Source organism: Pinus tabuliformis, chromosome 2_1, assembly GCF_031772625.1.
Source record: "Pinus tabuliformis cultivar Carrire ecotype Pingquan chromosome 2_1, CPIR1, whole genome shotgun sequence".
NCBI lineage: Eukaryota > Viridiplantae > Streptophyta > Pinopsida > Pinales > Pinaceae > Pinus > Pinus tabuliformis.
This window is the reverse complement of record NC_142299.1, coordinates 974,304,499-974,328,583: the sequence shown is the minus strand read 5'-3', so window position 1 is coordinate 974,328,583 and position 24,085 is coordinate 974,304,499.

Here is a 24,085-nt window from a genome sequence, read left to right as displayed (position 1 = left end):
TAACAACTGGTATCAGAGCCAGATATTGGCTTTAAAATGGATTGTTTGATGCCAGGGGTTTATAGTGCCTGATGAGATCAACGCAGCCTTTTTACAGATCTAGGTCTGAAAATAATGGTGGAACAATCGTACGCAGAAGAACCTCGAGGAGAATGTGCGGAAGATAGTGTCGTAACTGCCAAGGATCGCAGTGCATTTGTGATATTTACTGGTTTGGAACATGCTGACGAGTTGTTCGGGATTCATGCGGCTTCGAAAATTGTTCGTGGAATCTACGAGGTTCTCGTCGGGCTCACAGTTGTAGCGGTTTGATAGAATTTTTTGAGCACATCAAATTGAGAGAGGATGGATCAGAATCGCAGCAACAATAAACAAAAAAAAAAATAATGAAGTCAAAATTATTGCATGTAAATGGGCATACTACTGTAAGACCTGGTAAGGCATGTGTACCCCTCGATGATCACCGGTAAACTCTGGGTTAGACCTAGGTGATAGGGGGGATGTCGGGTTAACAATACCCCAGGTAAAAACTCTGAGGGGGGTAAGAGCTAGAGTGAGCGGGATTGTCTCACTTAGCAGGTTTGACTGGAGTTAGTCAAGGAACCCCGTGTCAAGTTTAAGGGGGGAATTGTTAGGTAAACTTGACTCAGGATAGAGTCAAAGTTGACCAGGTTAAATAGTGATGGTTTTGGGGCACATGGTATTGTACACCCATAGTATTCTGCCCGTGGTACTATATGTAATGGAGCTTATAAAAAGCTGGAAGGACTTCATTGTAATGCAAGACCTGGAGGTGAGCGGTGAAGGCTCACTTGGTCAGATTGGCTAGGGTTTTGGCCAATGCTAATGAGATCTTATCAGGTTGGGTTTTTCCCCAGATTTGGGGTTTTCCCGGATAAACATTTGTGTTTATGTGTTTATGGTTGTTGCTGGCTATTTTTGTATTTATTCTTCTCAGTAATTATTTATGTTATGCAGTAATTCATTAACATGAAATGCTTGGATGATAAATGGCCCTTTCCACAAGAAGTCAAACTTCCCATGTTTTCCTTTGTCTTATCTCCTAGAATCCCACCTCAAAACTTTGTCTCTAATGTAGAAGTCTTCTGCTTTGATCCTCTTATCAAATATTTTCTTGAGTTTTTCTTGTAACACTTGGGATCTTCTATGCACTTCTTCTCTGGTCTGCTACAAATGGATGGTCAGATTTATTCTTCTTTGGATAGCATTGGGTTCCACTTGAGCTTCTTGCAGCAATTTCATAACAGGAACTGCTAAATATGAAGGAAATACAACCTCTATGCCATAAACTAGCTCATAAGGGCTGGTTGCAATTGATCTTTTTGTAATAAGTTTGTCTACCCATAGTGCATTTGTAAGCTTCTTGTGCCAGTTTTTCTTGTTCTCTTCCAGCAGTTTCTTGATAATATTGATCAGGATTTTATTGGAGGACTCAGCTAGACCATTACCTTGAGGGTAATAGGCTGTGGAATGGCCTAGAGTGATATGGTATTTGCTGCAGAAATTTATTAGTTTCTTGGATTTGAAGGCAGCAGCATTATTATTTATGATCTTTTCAGGACAGCCAAATCTAGACAAGATATTGGTCTCTAAGAATCCTATGATCACTGTATCATTGGCTTGTCTAGCAGGGATGGCTTCTATACATTTGGTGAAATAGTTTGTGGCAGTTAGGATCCATTTATGTTGGCCAAAAGAGGGAGGATGGATTTTTCCAATGAACTCTAAAACCCATTGTTGAAAAGGTCTTTCAGTGGAAATTGGTCTCAATGGCAAGGGCAACAGTTTCCTTTTACCTTCAAAAATTTGGCATTTGTTGCAAGTAGTGACAAACTTCTTTACATCAGCGAACAAGGTTGGCCAGTAAAATCTGGCCCTTAGGATTTTGTCTATAGTTGATTTCCAGTACAAGTGTCCACCGCACTCCCCTGCATGAAATTCTTTGAGAATTTTGTCAGCTTCTTCCTCTATCAAACAATTCAACAAAATACATTCATGATTTTTCCAAAAAATAGCATTCTTTACAATACAAACTTTTGAAGCTTTCATCTTTAAAAATCTTTTCTTTGTTCTAGATAACCCTATAGGAGCTTATAGGTTTAATAATACATTAATTATGTCCGCATACCAAGGTGAATCTAAGAAGGCATGGCTGATCTGTGGAGTCACCATCTCCTGTACATTATCCAGTTCATTAATATCTAGGGCTTGAAGGTTTGTTTCAGTCATGAGTTTAGTTAATCCCTATCCTTTTATCAGCTTTGTAGGTTTTATCTCAATGTCATATTCCAATATCTTAGCTATCCATTTCCCTTGTTTGCCTTCAATTCCATCCTGAGTGAGGATATATTTAACAACAGTATTTGGTACATAAGCTATCACATGTGAGTACAATATATAGACTCTGAAGTCTTGAATAGCTTTCACAAGTGCATAACCCTGTTTTTCCATGATTTTGTAACTCAGAGGTGCATCTCTGAGTGTTTTACTAAAAAAGGCTATGGGTTTTTGACATCCTTGATCATATTTTTGAAGCAAAACAGCTGTGATGGTGTGTTTTAATGCAAATTAGAAAATTATGAAATCTCTGTCAAATTTTGGACTTGTGAGGACTGGTGTTCTGGTCAAAGCCATTTTGATTTCTTCAAATGACTGTTTGGCTTCTAATGTCCATTTAACATTTGAATCCTTTCTTAACATGTTGTTCAAAAATCTAATTAATTCAGCCAAATTAGGTATGGATCTTCTCAAAAATTTAATCTTCCCTAAGAAAGCTTGAAGTTCTTTGATATTTCTGGAGAGGGGGATTTGCAGAATAACTTCTATTCTAGCAGGGTCAATTCTGATGCCATCTTTGGAGATGATATGGCCTAAGAGTTTGCCTTCTTGTGGACCAAATAGAGATTTTTTAGGATTTAATGATATACCATACTCTCTGCATTTAAGGAACACTTGTCTCAGATGATCTAAATGTTGCTGATCTGTTTTGGAAAACGCAGTGAGGTCATCAAGATATACAACCAGAAAATCATGTATCTCTTTTGAAAAATCTATGTCCATTGCTCGTTGAAAGGTTTCCCTTGCATTCTTAAGTCCGAATTGCATTTTAACATAATCGAATGTACCCCATGGTGTAGTGAATGCAATTTTTTCTTGGTCATCAGGGTGAACTAGAATCTGATTGAAACTTGAGAATCCTTCCAAAAGTGAAATTCTAGAAGCACCTACTACCCTTTGTAAAATATGATCCATCTTGGGTAAGGGGTAGTTGTCCTTCAAAGACACCTTGTTTAAATTCCTTAAGTCTACACATAACCCGATCTCTCCTGTTTTCTTCCTAGTAGGCACTAAATTAGATACCCATTCTGAAAATATGATTGGTGCAATTATCCCGGCATCATGCATTCATCTGATTGCTTTTTCTATTAAAGGAAGTAGTACAGGGTTGATTCTTCTGAGTTTCTATTTGAATGGTTTTTGATTTTCCTTTAGAGGTATTGTATGTTGAATAATAGAGGTATCATAAGATTTAAGGTCTTCATAGCTCCAGTCAAAAATATCTTGGAATTCTTTGATCAGTTCAAAATACTTGAGCTTTTGATCAGGGGGCAAAGATTTGGACAATTTTACCATTTTTTGGGCTGTGTTCAGTTCCTATGTTGTAGTCTTTAATGTCTGCTTTTGGAGGTTCCATCTGGGGTTTCTTTGGAATGCCATTAAAATCGAAGAGATCTTCCAAAGGAGTTAATCCTTTAGGCAAATGATTGTCTTTCAAATGGATGACTTTAGATTCTCCTTCAATAATTTCATCAATGTCTATTTGTTTGAGCTCTTGTATTTCCTCTTTGGTGAATTTTGTTGAATGAAGAATTTGACTTGTATTTTTTGCTGAACTATCTGATTCTATTTGATTTATTGGATCAAACTTACTGACTATATTTACATCTACGTTAGTGCTGGAAAATTCCTCTTCTAGGGTCAAAAAATTGTTGATCTGTTTATCATTTTCAAACACTTGTGAGTTCTTCACATTATCAGGTATGGCTGGCCTGTGCCTAATTTCAGCTGTGAATTGATGATTTGTTTCAAATGGCAATTTACAGGTGCTGGCAAAAATTGCTAGGCTATGAGCTTGCAAGTTATGTTTTCTTGGAATTTTGGCAAGCTGAGTTTCCAAAAATGTGTTAAGAATTTGTATGGCTGTTGCTCTGTACTCTCTTAATCTATGATCATTTGTCAAGAACTTCCCTTTTATTTGTTAAATGATTAAATTAGAGTCCCCTAGGACTGACACTCTAGTTGCTCCTAATTTTTTTAGCAGTTTAAGACCTAGCAGCAGTGCTTCATATTCAGCCATATTATTAGTGCATCTAAAGTTTAACCTGTAGACATGACCTTCAGCAAGATCATTTTCAAGATTGTGCACCCAGACTCCTACTCCAACTCCTAATTTGTTCACAGAACCATCAAATTCTAAGTACCAAAGGATTTCATGTTTATGATTGTTTCTAAAGTTTCAAGGATCTGTTTAGCAGGGAGGTCTGATTTTTCAGCTTGTTCTAGCTTATCCATCGTTTCATGATTTTCAACAATTTTTTGGACTCGGACCCTAAACTTTTCATTTGTTGTTTCTTCTGTTTTCTCTGCTATAACTTTACTTTTGTGTGAGGTAACAATTTCAGCATTGTAAAGGATAAAAGAATCCATGTCTGAATGTACTGAGTAGATAGGGAAATTTTGAAGTTTCTCTTGACTACTAACCACATACTTCATTAAGGTTTCTCTGTATAGTCTCTTGGGTTGACCAAACACTAAAATAGTAGCATAAGACATGTCTAACTATAGAGATCCTTGAAGCTTAACGCCCCAAGATCTAGACAATAACATACCATATTTTGGTGGAATATTTGCTACTACTATGTCCATCAAGATGGTTTTTGCATGATATTGGACTAGTGACACACATAAGTCCTTGATTAAACCAAAACATTTGACCTGACTTGAATCAAAAGAGAAAAAATCTTTATATGGCCTGGTTATGTCAAGGTCAAGTTTCTCCATTACAGATTTAGGAATTAAGTTATGGGAAGCACCAGAATCAAACATGGCATTATTGAGTATTTTATCATGAATGTTTAAAGCCACATAAAAAGGAGGAATTTGTCCCTCTACTGTTTTTCCATTTACTTCAGGGCTAAATATCAGTTCAAGATGGTCATTAAAAACACTTACTGAATCTTCATTCACAGAAATTTTGAGTGATCTATTGATTTGACTTCTATATACATCATGTTTAGCTAATTTTGATAAAGGAACAACTATCTTTAGTTTGCCTACTTCTATCACAAGATTGAAAGGTTTTTCGGTCTGAATCTTTGTATTTCGGACAGCTGAATTTTCTGTGTTTTTCTCTTCTTCAGGTGTGGGATTATGTGCTGAAATGTTTTCCAAATCATATTCTAGAGGCTCTTCTTGTTTTTCTTTAGAAGGAACATTAGTGGAAGGTTTTCTGTTAGGTGTCTGATTGTCTGATATATCTTCAATGATTGGGTTATCAGGGTTGGGATCTATTTTACAAAGAATATGTACAGGGGGGTTACTAATCCTACCTTTTTTGGGCTGTTTTGTATCTTTCTGTTTGCTGATTTCAAGGACATCTATTCTTCTGCTCCTCAGATTGTATTGTTTGTGGACTTCATAAATCAATATATCATATCTCTCCATAAAGTCAAATGATTCACTTGACTTAGTTTGGAATTGTTCAAGGATGTGAGCTTCTTGATCTTCTTGGGTCAAGAAAACTTGTTGTTCATTGTTGAGTCCCATCAAATTAATTTGAGTGTCTTCTGTTGGTTCATCAGATGTTGAGGCTTCAGCATAATTTTCTTGAAATGGGGGCCCAATATTTTGGTCAGGCCCTTTCTTTCCAGTGTTAGGATTTTGATTCTTCCTGAAATTTGGATTTCTCATAGCGTTGTTTGGTTGACCATCCCATGGGGATTTTCTCTCAATTTTTTCTACTCTATCTCCCAGTCTATCCATTCCTTTAGTAATTGCGTCTAGTTTTTGTTCAAAGGCAGAAGGTTCTTCTTTGAAAGGTGTTCTTCTTTCAGCTCTGGACCTAGATCATTTGGATATCAGGTTGGCCTCCACACTGACAGCTATACTCTGCATTTCTTCTAAGTTTCTAGGAGCTCTTTCCCTAAGTTGGTATGCCATATTAGAGTCAAATGCATCAAGGAATTTTATCAAGGCCAAATCTGGAGGAGGTCTGAGATTTTGAGGAATATAATTGTAAACATTGTTGAATCTAGTATAGTAATCTTTGACAGCTTCTTGTGTGCCTCTTTTTAGGTTCTCATACTCTGATAGAATGTGCAGAGGATATTTTTTCTTTTCCCATCTATTCAAGAAAGTCTGATAGAGAGATTGTGGGTCATTGATATTGTTTGCAGGGAGGGCTCTAAACCAGGTTCTAACATCCCCAGTTAAACTTTGAACAAATACTTTTGTTCTGACATCATCATCATCAATCTCATAGTTTTCAAAGAAGTCGGTCATTTTATTGGTATGTTGTTGAGCTGTGTAAGTGCCAGTACCATCAAAATAACTGATTTTACTTTGATAATCTTGAGGCATAGACCATGGATTTGTAGGTAAGTTTAGGGGAGTATATCAGTTTGCCATGGTTGCAGAAACACGTGTGACAGCTGGAAGAGTAGGGATAAAAATGGGAATGAGAGTTGTGGATGGGGGAGTGGAAAGGGTGGCTTGAGGCACTGATGATGAACTTGGAGAAGCTGCAGTAATCACAGAAAGGTTTGGTGTTTTTCCAGAGGCAAGCTTAGATTGAATGGGGTTCTGCAAATGTTTGTCAAGGTGTGAACTAGCAGAGTTTTCTTGGCTCTCTTGTCTTCTATGGATCCTAGGAATCATATTATGATTTTCAAACACAGGTGAAGGATTTGGATCAGGATTGGATCTAGTGTAATGAACCTTTTTTGGAGCCAGTTTCTAGGTATATTTTTGGTTTTTTCTTAGAAACGTTTTCACAATACAACTTTAACAGACTCTTCTAGGAAATTTTGGATGTGGGAATTTTGAACTTTCCTAAAGATTTATTGAAAAGAGGAATTGATCAAGTATTTGAAACAACTGTTCAAAACATAAACTAGGCTAGAGATAGACTGAAGAAGTGTTTATTTACTTCTGCAATTGCAAAGAAAAAGCAATTTCAAAGGTTACCTGGCTAACTTCAAGCTCCATCTGTAGCTTATGAAATAAACAATAATAAAAAACAATTTCTCAGTTCCCTAGTGGAGTTGCCAATGATGTTATCACTCAGCTTGTCCCCAAAAGTTGTAAGAAAGGGAATACGGTTGAGGTAACCACAGACCAATCTTTTAGATACAGATTCTAGCGAATCTGCATCCAGAGAGGGCTCTCTCTTTATGATTTAGCTTTGTTTTAAAAGGTGTTAGGCTAGTTATGAAGTTCAAGGGTTTTGTTTTGAGTTTGGGTGGTGAGATTCAATAGAACAGAGATGTAAAACAGAATATTTCAGTCCATTGGGCATGATGGAGTCAAAAGAGATGGTTTTCTGGATTAGGCTTCTAACAGAGGATGGCATCACAGAGCAAGGTAGTCAAGCATGGAACAAATAAAGGTTGGAATCAGATGAAATGGACTCAAATGGAAGAAGGGAAATTAATAATCCTTCATCATATTGAAAGAGGGAAAATGGATGATTACTGTTAAGGAGCAATTAAGGATTCCTTAGCAAGTAAACAACATGAAAGAACCAGTAAGTAGGAGCAGTTAAGAATTCACTGCTTATACTAGTTCTGAAGAAAACACAGAGAATAATAAGGACTAAAAACAGAGTGCAGTTAAGCAAATTCTGAATTAATCATTTCCTTTATCATTCAGATTAATGAAACATAGATGATATAATAGACAAGAGATTGTAAAACACAAGGTAGAAAGTAATCATTGATCCATGGGTTGACTTAAGAATTCTGTAACAAGTCCTCTGCATCGATTCTTCATCTAGTAGGCCGGACAATAGTTTGTTTCCAACAGCTCTTTATTCCAAAGGTTTAGTATTTATAGCAAAGTCTAGGGAAATCTACACATACCCAACCTCTTTAGAGATTTGAGGAATGGGGTATTTATACAAAAAAATATGTACACAAATTTCTCATAAAGGTTGTGAGATAATATATAAGATTAACCTAAAGTAATTTACAAGTAACATAGAAAAGGCTCGAGAGAGATAACTGATGCTGCGTTGGCAGCTGGCTCTTTAGGGTTCGACTTGCAGGTGTCCTTTGTAGCTCTATGCCGACTGTTTGTATTAACTGTTCTTTAACTTCTGATCTACTTCTATTAGTTGGCTTCGATATTCATTAATTCTGATTCAACCTGTCTTTAATTCTGCACTGATACTCTTTTAATGCTCCTCTAATACTCTTTGACTTTGTTTGGATGCTCTTTAATGCTGAACCGACCCCTGCCCACCACTTTTCTGGCAAAAATAAGACCACAACATGTCTCCTCACCACCTTTCCTCTGGTAAATCATGTCTCTGACGGATTTCCACTGGTTAGGGTAGCGCATATATATATGTTCATACCTTTAATTCTTTTTCTGCGAACTCAGAGTACACTGTTTGCTTTAAACTGTTCTAAGGAAGAAAAACTACAAAATGGCCGATTGGGGGAGGCCGCGAGCTCATTGATGGAGATTTCTGGTTGAAGGTGGTTGAAACATTGGAAACAAAACCAAAAAAGATTGCATGCTTGGAGCACTGTTTTTGCAACGAAAACATAAGAAATTACCTTTTTACTCTTTATTGGAAAAAAATGATTTTGGCGGGAAATTTTGTTTCAAAGGACGAATGACATCAGCATGACATCAGCAGGGCGTACGGTATGGATGATGTGGCAGGGTGACTTCAGCGAGGGTCAGTGGGAGGGCGGTAAACAGTTTTTCCCACACCACCTTCGGGCTTGGGCGGTTTCGGGCATAGAGTGAGCGAGCAACCCGGGAGCATGCCGGGTGGCATGGTACGGGCGGCAAAAACCGCTGGTTCCCTAGGCAGTAAAGTTCGGCAGAAAGACGGTTTGCGAAATGGTTAAGGTCCGTTGGATGTGGAGGTCCAGATTGGACGACAGACAGTTTATGAATAAGGCGAGGAGTTAATGCACGGGACCGGTGCAAATTAACGTTTAATCTTAATGATATCGAGGTGGATTTGATTGGTTATCGGGGTTGATCGGTTATTAATTAACATGGGATTAATTAATCCCAGGGGTTTTGTGCGGTGGAGAAAAAGGTTATTTAATAAGCTCCTGATGAACTATTAATCCTTCATTTAAACAATGAATATTCTTATATAACTGGGGGACGGGAATATTTAATAGAGGGGATTTTTTAACATATTTTATTTAATACGGGAAAGGGGAAATAAAGTGGGAGTTATATAGTAAATTTAGGTTTAATATGAATTTTTGAATGGAGCACTAGGTTATATAAAATATATTTCAACTTTTGTAGTTAAAACTTAGGCTAGAGTTTGAAAAGGGTTTTTATGGAGAATTGTTGCTATCTTTCTAAGCAAACAGGGTTTCAATTAGGCAATGCTTTTGTACTTCAAGCAACTCATTTGAAGAGTCATACATGGTTTCATGCCAACTAACCTACGAACAAAATGAGAAAATGAACTAATCAATCAATAAAGCAAAGCAAGAGCAGAAGTAGAAACGAAAGCGAAGCAAGTAAACAAACGAGCAAGCAAACAAAGCATGCAAGAAAACAACTGAAAGAAAACACTACTCCTACTCCTACACTAATGGTGCATGGGCCTGATCACGTGAAGTGATATCTCCAATGCATCCACTGGCGCTTTGGTAGACCCATGTTGGTGAAGGCTTGGTCCACAAGTAACCCAATTGTGTGAACCAAAAAACAAGAATGATATAACAGTGAAGACAACCACACTTCGTGTTTTAAAGTGCCCATGGGACATAAGTGAGTACATGTGCATGACGGATATCCTGTGGACTTATCATGGTGTTGTGTTACACTACGTGCAACTTTGAAGAAAAATCACACTCTTGACTGAGACATGCAAGCAAACGAAAGAAACAAATATAACTTGCGTCGTGAACGAGTACTTGCAATGTAAGACTCCTCTAATGCATGAGAAATGGGATCGTGCAGTTTGAGTGGAGGAAGTTTGATATGTGTGTGAGATGGATCTTCAATGCATACAAACAAGTGATGAGGAGCCTTGGGTGATTGAATAGTTTCATGATCGAAAGTGAAACCAACCCCAAGAGAGTGAGGGCCTGACATAACCACCAGTTTGGGCTGAAGTGCCTCGACAATCTTGGGTGTCTCAACTTCATCATTAGGTAGATCCTCATAAACCAGTGGCTTCGAAAGGTAAACTATGATAGATTCATGATCACGATCAAAATTGGAGGAAAATGGATCATGATTGCCACGATCAGAAAAATCAATGAATTCTTCGGCATCCTCATGCTCAGATGAGTCAAATAGAGGGGTAGAGGGGTAGATGAAAAGGGAACAAACTCATCCTCCATGTTTTCAGAAAATACAGATGAAGGATCAAGTGGATATTCAATGAATAACTTATCCTCTCCATTGTAAAATGATGGACTAGCATCCAGTGAGTCCTGCGAGTGATCAACAATGGGTGCATCTGTGGATGAAGACACACATGCAAAGTCATGGATGGAAGATTCACCAAAGAAGTTAGGAAAGAACAAATGGGGCTCAGATGGAAGAGATTCATCCTTCACCAAGTGTTGATGTTGATTCTCCCACTCATACTCTTCATGAATGACAGTGCATGTGCATCACCAACTCCGTCAGTGGGTTGTTCCTCGTTCACAACAAGTGAAGAGTCTGAAATGGATGAACACAAGACAACATCATCCGAAGGAACACCTGAATGCGAAGAAGAAGGTCAAAGAAAATAATGCATATGGGAACTCGAAGGACTCACAACCAACTATACTAAAAAATTGAGTGGAGTGATGTTGGGGGTGTGTGAAGGATGAACAAATGTGTGAACATGATCCTCAGCATCACTAGGCGATGGTGGAACTGTTGAATGAGACGGGGACGAACAGTCTGTTGAGACAGTTCATGCTCCCACATGGGATTGCATAGTTCCATCAACGAAGAAGGTTGAACGAGGCTTGACATCGAGCTTCCTCCTGGGATGGGAAAATTTCTTAAGGTAGTACTCGAACTAGTCCCAAAGATAAGAAAACTTCATCTGGCTCCTCGGAGCTTGAAACTGCAAGTCACAGAAGCGCTGCCAAAAATCAATAATGAATTCATGCAGAGCCCTCCATTGATGTAACAGTTTCCGATCAAGATGGTCTGGATCAAAATGATAGATTTTGAGAAATCAATCACACATGAACATAGAAGAATACTCTGGGAAAAGCCTCAGCTAAAAACCCCGATCTGTATATTATCATACAAGTAGAAATATGTTTGGATTACGCAAAGATTTAGCTCACAAGCTATTCCATTCTCAGTACAATCCTTCTGGTTCTCATAGACAATCAAAGGCTTCTCACAAACCTTCTTCTCTACCCTCCAAGCCTCCTATTTCCTTGCACAATTTTTCCTGGGGTCCAATGTTGCCACCTGTGTGAATTTACGTCTCACACAACACATTAAACTCAAAAGCAACTGCGTAGTCCTGAAGGAGATAATTCCTTTTGCATGGATGAGTTTCCTATATAGGAAAAATCCTCCAACTGATAGTACACTATCCCTTCCTCTAATCTCAACTTAGTCTCTGACTGAACTGACATGCATGAGTTATTTATGAGAGAATATTCAATTATCTGAAGTGCAGTAGTTACATGCATGCATGCATTAAGTAACTGAAATCACAATCAGTTCCACAAAATATTGGAACTAATCTAACTGGACTTAACTCAGTTAACTGAGCTAACTAATTACAACTCAAAGTACAACTCATCGTGATCTCCTTTAATCAAGGGATAACTTCCTCAATCAAAGGGGAAACTGTTGCATGTCTTCACATAGACTTCATGTTTGATTTTCTACAACTAATTAACTCAAGATGAATAATTAATTATTTTATAAACAAATGCTAAGATCAAATTCGAATTTTAATTCTCAATTTTAGTTCAGGGACTAACTAAAATTGGAATCTATCCCGAAATACTATTTATAGCAATGCTATTTTTAGCATTTCCATTTTTTCATTCCTTGTTGCTATGTCCAACACTGGTACCTGAAATTCTATTTATAGCAATGCTATTTTTAGCATTTTTATTGTTAGCATTTCTTGTTGCCATTTTCAACACGATAATCCTCAATGCAGTCACAAGGGGCTCAAAAATTTCCCTTCTGATCCTCGTTGTTCTACCTTATTCTCCTGTGGATAAATCAGTGGCCTCTTCCCCTTCTACGTTACCCTTTTGTTGTCCTTATGTTGCACAAAATAAATGACTAAATGATCACACATCACCTCTTATTTATAATAAACAAGAGGGATTCTTCCAACGTCATTCTAGGGCTATCCAACTTGTCAAGAGGCTTATTTAACTCAAGCCAACCTCAACACATATGGTGTAAACCCACTCATGACCTTCAAAAATTCATATCTCAAGTTCTAGAGCTCCGATTTGGGTGATCTTCGAAGCGTTGGAATCGGCACACCAAGCTCTATCACCTAAAATTTTCCCATGCTCAAATTCTTGATGGTTTTATCCTGAATCCTGATGGGTGCAAAACCCCATGCTTGGGTTCCAAGTCCACAAGCCTACTTGTGGTGCTTTACCCTCCAAACCCCGAACCCTAGGGCTTGGAGTACCTCCCAAGCTACACAAAAATCAACAATGGAGAGGGAAATAGTAGGGCTATATGCCATATTCATGGCAAGACCGACACTGAAGGGTAACCTTTTCATAATCTAAACCCTGTTTCTAGGTAAAAACATTGAATTTCAAAGGAAGCCCTATATGAAGATTCATTTCCAAAAATAATAGTACAAGACATGTGACCAACTATGGGAAGTTGCATTGTCGGTGCTTTCTTAGAAAATTTCCTATACTCTTCAAGGCTGATTCATACCAAAAATTTGGTAACAAATTTAGGAGTTAAACTCAAAATTACATGGTTTCAATTTTTTTTTTATGAAATGACTGAAATTTGAAATTTGTATGCCATGGTTTCAACTGAGGTTTTCCTTCCACAATTAACATGGCCTGACTTTCAAAACAACTAGTTTATTTTCTTGTAACTCAAAATTCAAAATAGGGAAACCCCTACCATAGTATTGTATATTCATAGAGCCAAGAATTTTAAACACCAATCCAAAACAATACTGAAATGAATTGAAAAATGCAAAAATCTAGAGCCCTGGACAGCTAGATGCTTCTAAACCTACAGATATGATATGTGCACAAAAGACAACAATGAGAGAACACTCACATAACAAGAAAATGTAAGAGAAGAATTATCGCAACTATATACATTGTACTAGTGTAGTTTGACTCATCAAAGACTCTTTTGTTGGGTCTTCTGTAGCCCCCACAGTCACTAATAACCTCACCAACAAACTCACCACTTTCTATACTCACCATAAAATTTCCATGCTCATCAAGGCTCACCATATTTTTTGGGCACTAAATTTCTTGTATTTTGAGGTTCATTTGTATTTGTTGAGTCTTTCCCAAGTCACTGAGTCATGTCAAGTCATTGAGTTTTATTGATTCCTACGCTAGTTGGGCCTTTGTCAAGTTTGAGTGTGACAACATTGCATTGTTGTTACTGTTCCACAACCACCTTAATTTCCATAGTTAGTGGAATATATTGTTAATGTATTGACAACCATATTTATTAAATAAGGCTCTACACAATAGTATAGTGTGAAATCAATAAATGTAAGTGAACTTATTAAAGAAGGTCCATTAGTTAGTGGTTGAGGCCTCATTAATGGAAGTCCATTAGGTGGTTACAATTTTCGTCAATTAGAAACTATATATATAGTAGTAGAAGCTATGTAATGGGTTATCAAGTGAATATTGTAGTATTTGGAGCTCCTCATGTTGAATATTTCCCCCTAGAAAAGGCAAGTGAACATTGCATTTAGTTTGGAATATCAATAAAGGATTGCTTAAAGTGTTATTTTCCAATTTTAGTTCTATTATTTGCTTTCCATAGTTGCATTCCATGTATCTTATTTAATTGCTTCCTGAATTTATATTATGCCCTTTTTTCTCTAAATATTCTATTTCAACTAACAAGAAACACCACAAATACAAGTGGTTCCAGAGCACTTTCTCATGCCAACACATGTTCCAATTTTAGAAAAAACATTATTTAGGTTAGAGATGTGTTTCAACATCTTTAAATAACACAAATATCTATCATTTAATGGGCAAGCCAATAATTGGGGAAGAATACATGTAGAAAATAATAGAGGCATCACTCTGTTGAACACCTTTTTGACATTTGTTGGCACCTATTTGTGTAGCATTGTATCAAATAACACCTACATATGGAATTATCTTCCATGTTCCTTCAGGTATATCAAAATCCCCCTATGTACACTTGAAACCAACTTTAATTAACCCTATTAGTCATCCTATTGCCATGATTACATGGAGAATAACACTTGGGAGATAACTCTCACATACTAGGGAATTGGGTAGTATGACTAAGGGTATAATTTATCGCCATTAGTTGGTGTAATGAAATATTCGGTTGATTACTATTGATGGAAACCATAGGTATATTAAGATATATATAACTTGACACTCCTCTATCCTTAGGACCCTACAAATCATAGCCTCTTCCTCTAAACCATAACTTTTGCAACATGGGTAACAAAGTTCCTACACATTTTTTAGTATCAAGAGTTTTGGAATTTCATCACTGCAATAATACTCCCCTCAAATTGAAAAAATATGTCTAGGGCCTACCAATACTGTTACAGGAGACCTAAGTCAAATCCTTGTGCAACATTGATTGTTTTGGTGTCACTTTACAGTAACTAATTTTTCGTTTTTTGTGGACCAGCTCATACCATTACTTGCGGCCCCTCTCAACAAATTTTTTTTGGTGCACTCATTATGTTGGGCTAAATTTTGGCTAACCCCTTTGATGGACCCAATGGTCCCATGAAAAACACCCATAGCATGTCAGCCATGAGGAAGTATAGAAAATAGTTGAGTCTTTTGTCTAGTCAATTAATAAAATGGCAACTTATATGTCTTCCTTCACATTTCACATATCCCCCATTTTCAAACCAATGGCCCTTTTTCAGAAGATTTTCCATACAATGGTAGTTGATTATTTCTATAGTGGTTTCTTTGAAACCTTTGAGCATGTAGGAATTGCCATTCTCTTGAAAACTTATGTATAATTCCAAGAAATCCATGGTGATAGGCCATAGTGTTCTTACCCATTCATCACCCAAATAAATATCACAACCACCCATTTCAATGGAAAACATGTGGTTTCCTTTTGAGGGAAGACATAATGGTTTCCATTTGCTAATTTAGGGAACAATTCCTTGCAAGCGAGGAGGAGGAGGCTAGCATAATACTAGGTGACAAGTTGCAAGTGGGAATGTATCAGTGTATTTGTAAACATCTACAGATTCCTGCTACAACCTAGCATATCATGAAAGATATTGGATACAAGGTCTCAATAGCATGGAAAATGATAGATTATTGAAACAGAGAACATGAGATATGAGGAAACCAATTCATCCCATTGCTCTCCACATATGGCATAAAGGGACTACCACTCACCCTTGTTCTTAGTATAGAGGTCATGGATAGATTCTTGCTGCAACCTCCTTTAGGGATTTAGGAGGCTTGGATAGCACCATAGCACACTTGAAGCTTGAAGTGTGGTGGTTACCCTTGTAAAAAAAATTCATGACAGTCTTGATGTGGATGAGAACTGTAGCTCATATGAGTTTGAGTCATCACATTCTTCAAAGTGTCACTACTGTAGGAAAGTTGTGGATGACATGACAACAATTATATATGACAACCATAAGCGAATGTGCAATACAGCAGTGGTGAATTCTTTCTATGCTCATGGTACAATTAAAAGTCTTTTGACTACTTTTGAAGCAACAGGTCATTCTCTGTGGATAGTACCATTTATGTCACAGCAAGGAATGGAAACAGAAAATGACAAGCTAGAGCATGTACCTTGGTTGTTAGAGGAATTACAAAGATATTGCAGGCTTTTGGAGTACATTGCGAAATCTTCTTTTCTATTAACTATGCCCTCTACATCATAGTTAGTGCAACCATTTGTTGGAGGCTTTGCCACTGTTCCAAGGGATCCAAAGGTTTTTGTTCGCACTCTACAAGCTCAGATTTATTTCTCTAACATGATTTTCCATGTAGGTTGGGAACTAAGACAGATTTAGTCCTAACTTGACTGTAACTCGTGACCCTTTGCTACAGTTATAAAAGCAAGGCATGAGAGTAGAGTGAGGTATTCTAGTTTTGGAACTTTCATTGTGTATTTAGTTTTTTTCTTATTTAATGTGATGAAAGTTGCAAGTTTGAGATTTTGAGTGTTTAAGTTTGAGAGTTTTAGAGTTGTATTTGTTGTTCATGAATGATATGTGTTTCTAGATCATTGTGTTGTAGCTCTGCTTACCATGGTCTGGAAATTTAACATGGTATGGGAGCACGTTCTGAAATCTTCTAGGATTCCATGTATATGGATACTTGGGCTAATACCTAGAGGCTAGGATAGGGAAGTTTTGTTAAAAAAATTTAAGATGGGATGTCCAAGATCCATTTTGGACCTATGATAGTTTACTGAAGGTTGCTGCTTTGTTTTTTTAGGTCTGTGTTGTAGGAGTGACAATGTAACCACCTTTAATCTCAAATATGAAGACTGATTGGAAGGCCCCTCCAATTTTGTTGCTTGTATATGTCAGTTGCAGTTGCTTTTGAAGGAGCATGTGCCTTGGCATCCTATCAAAGGTTGCAACATTAGATTTCTAAAATCCGATTTGCATGCCTATAGACTTTTACAAATTAGAAAGTCTGAGCCAAATTGAAAAGGAGGATAAATTTCATATGTATATGAAACCATTACTTCAATCTCATTATTAGGTAATATTAATTGATGATTCATTTATTTCTCTTAGAAGCTCTGTTTTTATGTCATGAACACCAGGGATGAGGTCGTTGGGAAGTTTTGAGAGTTTAAATATGTTGTAGAAAATTCAACTAGGTGAGAAGATTAAAGTGTTGAGATTAGATAATGGAGGAGTATATACCTCCAAAGAGATTGAAACTTTGTGCAAGGAAATAGAGATCAAGAGCCACTTGACAATGCCTTACCAAACACATCAAAATGTGGTTGTAGAGAGGAAGAAGGCCCATCATAGAGACTTCCAAGGCAATGATCCATGACATAGATCTGCCCATTTGTCTTTGGGCATAAGCATGTTCTACAAAAATTTACATTTCGAATATGTGACCTCACTAGATATTGAAGGATAAGACACCAGAAACATATTTCATTGGTGAGAAACCACAAGTATCACATTTTGGTGTTTTTGGTTGTCTTGTATACATTCATATCATTGGGGAGAAAATAACCAAGTTGGAACCCTCTAGTTTGAATGGTACTTTGGTGGGATACAATGAGACATATAAGGCTTACAAAGTCTACATTTTTTCTAAATGGAAGATGGTTTTCAACTGAGATGTCAATTTTGATGAGGATGCATGGTCCTTTAAGCCTTATTGTCATGCAACAAAGATTGGGGAGGAAGAGAAGCTTGCTTCCTCAAAGGTTGTTCCACAAATTGCAATGAAATCAAATTGAAATCAGTTAGATACCAGTACAATGGAGGTATAAATACCATTTTTCCTTCTAGTTCAGTGAGGAGGTTCGAACGGTTTACCCAGACAGTGTAGGGGGCATAGGAGAAACTAGGAGGACATAAATATTTGTTTTGAGTGTGTCATCCTCTTGAGAAGTTTCCTAACTATGGTGCATTGGTTTCTTCCTATTTCTTAATAAGCAAATGGTAAGTCATTTGTTCATAAATACTAATTGTCAAACTATTTAAATGCTATTTGAAAATTCAGTTGAGAAAACCTCACATTAAAACTACTATATACTCTATCAAGTCAATTGGCTTGAATAATGTCATATATGAAGTTTGGAAATTTTGTGTATGTGTTGGTAAATGTTTGAAAAATCAGACTCAGACTAATACTATTTCAATGACTCGATTTACCAAAAAATATATACGACTCCAAACCATTGAAACAGAATATGCAAAACTCTAATCATGGCACATACATATACCATGTAAGGTTGAATATATCAAAAAAATTTGGCACCGAGTCCAATATATATCAGTAACAATGAGACTCTAAATGGACTCCATAAGCTTTAGGGTCTAAAAAACATGCTACAACCTTCTCCTTTTGGCCTAGACTTGTCTTCTTCAAATTATGGAAGCTGGTTTTGCAATTCAAATCTAATATGTCAAATCTCCTCTAATGGGGCCATGCATGGAAAACTTGGCCTCTTATATTATCCAAGTGTTCATTAAATCTATGAATTCCCACTCCCCCTGCCCTTCTTAATGCATTTCTTGCAATATTTGCAATAAATTTTCACATCATCCAGATTAGCATGGATCCATGTAGGATCTTTCACTCTAAGGGTGTAAACCATGGTAAAATTCCAATCCACGGTTTGAAAGAGAATATTAGAATTCTAAAATCCAAGTAGCATAATTCTAGACCTGTGCAAATTAAAAAGTCCGATTCAAATTTAAAACATGGACACATTTAAGATGATGATCTGCATTTGTAATTTAAAGAGGCACATATTTCAACTTTGAAGAGAAGAAGATTAAAAATAGGGACAGATTTCGGAGCATATACATTTGCAATGTAAAGAGAGGGAAAACATGCCTGGAAATGAAAATAATGGGCAGTGTGCACAAGAATTTGGTCCACAACTCCTCCAAGCTTCAAGATACATTATAGCCTCTTGATTAAGCTGCCTAAATCCATTACAAACAACCTCAAACAAATTCCAAACTAGTACCAAGCTCAAGCATCACATTGCTCTTCAAGATTTCAGCTTTGCTCCAAAACTTGAAATGCTCACAAATGCTCTGTGAGAAAGGTGTGAGACAAATAGAGGGGTGGGATATCTCTTTATAGAAATTTGATAAGTTTAATGCTTTGTTTTTTTTAGTTTTTTAATTAAATAGTGATTTTTTTTCTTGGATTCTGCATGGGGTCATCATGCATCTACTTGGTTGAGTAGGTCTTATTTGGTACCAAATTGGCCCGTCGAGCCAAGTCGGACCAAGTTTTAGAACAATAGTGTTGGGCCTTTGTCCATTGTCTCGTAATACACTCAAAAGAAAATAATACTAAGTATAGTTGGGTTGTTTTCCACTAAATACAGTAGAAGCAAGACATGCCATTGTTGTATATACCTTGGCTACTAGCCACTAAATCCTATGTTATTAGAACAATAGAAATAAAATATATAAACTAAACCCTCATAGAGAGGGGGACCTAAGATTCTTCATGTTATTCATTCACTTCAAGGAAATGGGATGGTGGATGTCTTCTCCGGCCTCGTGGTCTTCCCTTTATCTCTCATCCCTAGCTTTTGGAGCAAGCTCTGAACCTTGGAGGGCTTTCAACAAGTAGTATTCATCATTGAATTTTCTTAGCTTTCCTTTGATACCAATAGGGGGTTCTTCTTTGAGGTTGATTTCATGTGACAGGTTATCATTTCTTTGGAATGCTATTATAGATCTATGGTCAAAGAGAGGTTGTTCTTCTTGTTTCTTGAAAACTCTGCATTGGGGATGATATGAGACAAGTCCTTTTCTATACTCTTTTTGTTGGTAGCAACATTTTGTCCATTAACTTGCTCCTCCAGTTTGCCAAGATTATGAACTGCGTTGTATATGTGCCACTTATTGAAACCATGTGCTATACATTGAGACTCACCTTTTTGCATTTGGTTCCAGTTCTTTCAACAAAATCTTCTTGAATGCTTATCTTTAGTGAATTTATATCCGTAAATTCTTTGGCCTAAACATATCTTTGAATCTATAATAAATAAATCTTGTCAATATTTTCTTTTCAATTATTAAGTTATATGTATCATGTTTTATAAATGTTAAATTTAATATATTTATTATTTGATATATGTTATATTGAAAAAATTATATGCAAGTTTTTTATATAGATATATTTGAATTTAATGGTGAATTTTATTGAATTTTTGTATGGGGTGATCTTTTTTGTAATTTGGTGTTCAAAGGCGAACACAAACCAGGTAACTATGATTCTGGGGAGATGTACAAGGTGAAGTGTGCTATTGATGATAGTGCTGACTACCCTTCCACATCTCTTCTCTACCAGAGCTTTATGAGTCAAGCCTGTGGTATCATGGGTTTAGTTCAATAGCATTAAACCTTAGTGGAAAGAGGCTTCAATCTGCCTAGCCACTTTGACTTTACACAAAAACCATTATGGATCGCTCAACCTAAGTAATTAGTGACCTTCTCATTCTATACATGCAAACCTTGAAGATGGAGTTTAACTCTTACAACAACCTTGGGATTTCACCATTGTCTAGTGCATGCTAATTTATGGAATCTATTTGATCAAACATCATTTATATGAAAATATTGGTTGAGTATCATCCTTGGGATTTCACCATTTTTTGATGCATGGTATTGGTGGAATCCCTCTGATCAAACATCATTCATATGTAGGTCTTGGTTGAGTTTTATTCATGTGTCTCTAGAAAGGAAAGCAGAAGCCTAATGGCATGAATTCCACTGTCTTTCTATGGCATAAGGTTTGGAGTGTGGTTTACAACATTATCTTGTGTGGATATATTCACATGATTGTTCTTGAATGTTTCAAGAATATGAGAAATAAACCAATATCCAAATTTAAAGAGAAAAAATATCATTCATCCAACAGTTAAGCTTTCAAGACCTTGCCAAATTTTTAAAATACAACACCCTGGAGTCAAGGTAACAATAAGGTGGATTCCTTTCAAAGATTGTTCATAGTTCTCCTAAACATAAGCTTGAATTCTGGATCATTGATTTTGGGTTGTAATGCATTACACCAGAGCCAGTTAAGTTCCCCTTTGTGCAATTGATTTTTTTTGGAAAATGATCAGTGTGCAAACTTGACTATGGTTAGTTCCAATGGTGTCATGGAAGTAGGCATAGAAGGTGCTACAAATATTGTAGTGGGAAATTTACAGTCTCCATTTCCATTCCCATTGGTGGCATGCCTAGAAAAACACTAGGCATGCCCCATCTTTCATCCTCTAATTTGGAACAAACCAGTAGCAGTAGTCTTGTAGAAAATTTCATTAGCACTAACATGCAATAGGCCAAATGGGAAGGTGTTTTGTTTGAAAATAATGGTGATGGTGGAGGATAATTTGATTATGGAAATAATGCATCTAATCATCTTTTTCTGATAACAGAAGCAACTTCTTGTCCCCCAAAATTTTTAGTGCCACCTTCACTCCTAGTTACAACACAACCAAATTCTAATTTTGTGGATCACTATAGTAACACTCCAAGTGTCATTTACTTATTTTATGATGACTAGAGCTATTGTAAAATATTTTTTGTCGATTACTTTTGCAGCTAATGCTAGAAAGCCTCCAAATATTTTATGTAAATATACATTTTTTGTGATTTCTTGCTAGAATATCCTATTTGTTAGATTAAGAAAGTGGATAAAGATGTTGGAATTCCAAATTTCTAACAAGTTCTATGTGAGGTAGCTACCAAAATTCTATATTCAGGTTTTATAGTTATTGGGAAAGTGTTGTTACAAGCACATTGCCACTAGGAAATCGAACCATTTCAGTTTTTGTGGATTAATCAAATGAGGCACCTCAACTTTGATGTTGATGATGGAAACATGAGTGGATGTAGCACTAACAGGCTATTAAGAAAGATTATCCCTAGTCAACAGGGCTTGGTATTGTATATGCAATATCAAAGGCCTTAGAAACAACAAATACTACAAAGTTGTTGAAGGAATGACCATTTAAAGTTCTATAAGTTGAAAACATATTTTCCCTACATATTGAGAATCAAAGTAGTACTAGATCTTATATTTAATGAATAATTAGGGAGCATCATTACAAGGAACACTTAATTAGGAAATCTTGCATATGGAAGGAAATAAGGCTTATTGTGTAAGAATGGGATTGAATAATTGTACTCAAAGGAAGGAATAGATGAAGGAAAGTCTAGAATTGATATTTTTTTGTGGATACTAAAAAAATGCCTACCAAAACCTCCTCACTTACATGGAATAAAACGTCATTAAGCTCACTTTGTTTTGTAAGTGATGAAACACTAATTGGTTTAGTTGTAGAGTCATCTAGAAGAGCCCTTGAAATGGCAAAAGTCAAGCCAAAGGATGTTGACTTGGTTTTGATGTGTATGCCTACTCCAGATGATGTTTTTGGTGGTGCTCCCTAATTAAGTATCATATGATATTTATTTGATCTATAGCTGAATAATTATCGTTAACTTTGAAATGACACTTTAATGTATTTGTACTCCCTATTTTTTTATTTTCCCATGCTTCTACTTGGTTCAAATTGTTTGAGTTAATGTTTTCCATAATATCGGAGCTACTTGGACTAGAGATATTATGCTATATCGTTAGCATTTTTATGGGACTTTATTAGTTATAGAATCTATATCATGATGGTATCATATTTTATTTATGTTATAGCAGTTAACATGGAGTTTAGATGCATTTAATTGAGTGGTAAACAATTCTTTTTTATCATGTATTGATTGGCTTGGTGAGCAATTGCGTTTGTATAGGCTAATCTCAATTCATAGGTGTTGGATTTTCAAATTATACAATTCACAATTTTGTTGATATCAAAACTCCTCGTATTGTTGTGTTTTTTGTTTTGAGATGATGTTTATAGCCAACATTTGGGCTTTGTTGTGACAATTTTTGTGTCTAATTTGATATGAGGGTATGCCTTTAAAGTTTAAACTCATTACCATTGTTGCATTGATTAAAAGAGAATAATTTTCCTAACCTAAAAACGAACTGTAGTGACATTGAAGTTAAATGTTAAGTTCTGTGTGCACTTATTCATTAACTTGTTAATGTTAGTTTATGTTGTAGGGAATCACTTCGACGTTGGGTTGTTCTGTTAGAATTACCATTTCAATGGCTAGAAATGTGTCTTGAATTCATGTAAGTTTTTTCTTGGGGTGTGTTGAAAATCCTTGGAAATAGGCACATGGGGGAGCAGGTAAATGTAGATTTGATCAAGCTTATTCTTAAATGAATAGAAAGGGATATGGTGAGAAACTGGAGGCCAATCATTTTACTTAATGTTTTGTACAATGTTAAGGTTTGAGAAGGTTTGATCTATCATCATGTTCAAGGTTTTTTCTCAATGTCTATTCTACCCTTATGCACTACGATGTTGGTCACTTCACTAACACTGTTATTTAGTCTTGTCATAGTCTTCAAGACACCCTTTATTCACTGTTGATATGGACATGTGGATGCTGCTTACAAAAATATTTTTATGAATTGTGATGTTCTCATGCCGAGATGGTCTTCAAAATTATCAATAGTCAATGGTGGTTATGACTTATCAAATTATCAGTTATAATACATGGATGGCTAATAGTAACATGCATTAGAATTTTCTTTTTTGGTTTTGGTTATAAACTTGTAGTTTTACTCTTGTCATTCCTGAATGGTTTTGATTATTGAATATTTTTTTAATTGTCTCTCTTTATATATATTACAAAATATTTTTGTACTTGCCATTTTCCTACTATATCTAGATCCTGGCTTTTCAAAAATTTGGCAAATCTATGTCCAGATCCTATCTGTATCTTGCTGAACTTAGATTGTAATTTATCTTTGCATCATGTCACCATTTATCAATGCATTCCCAAGCAACTTCCTCCATTTGT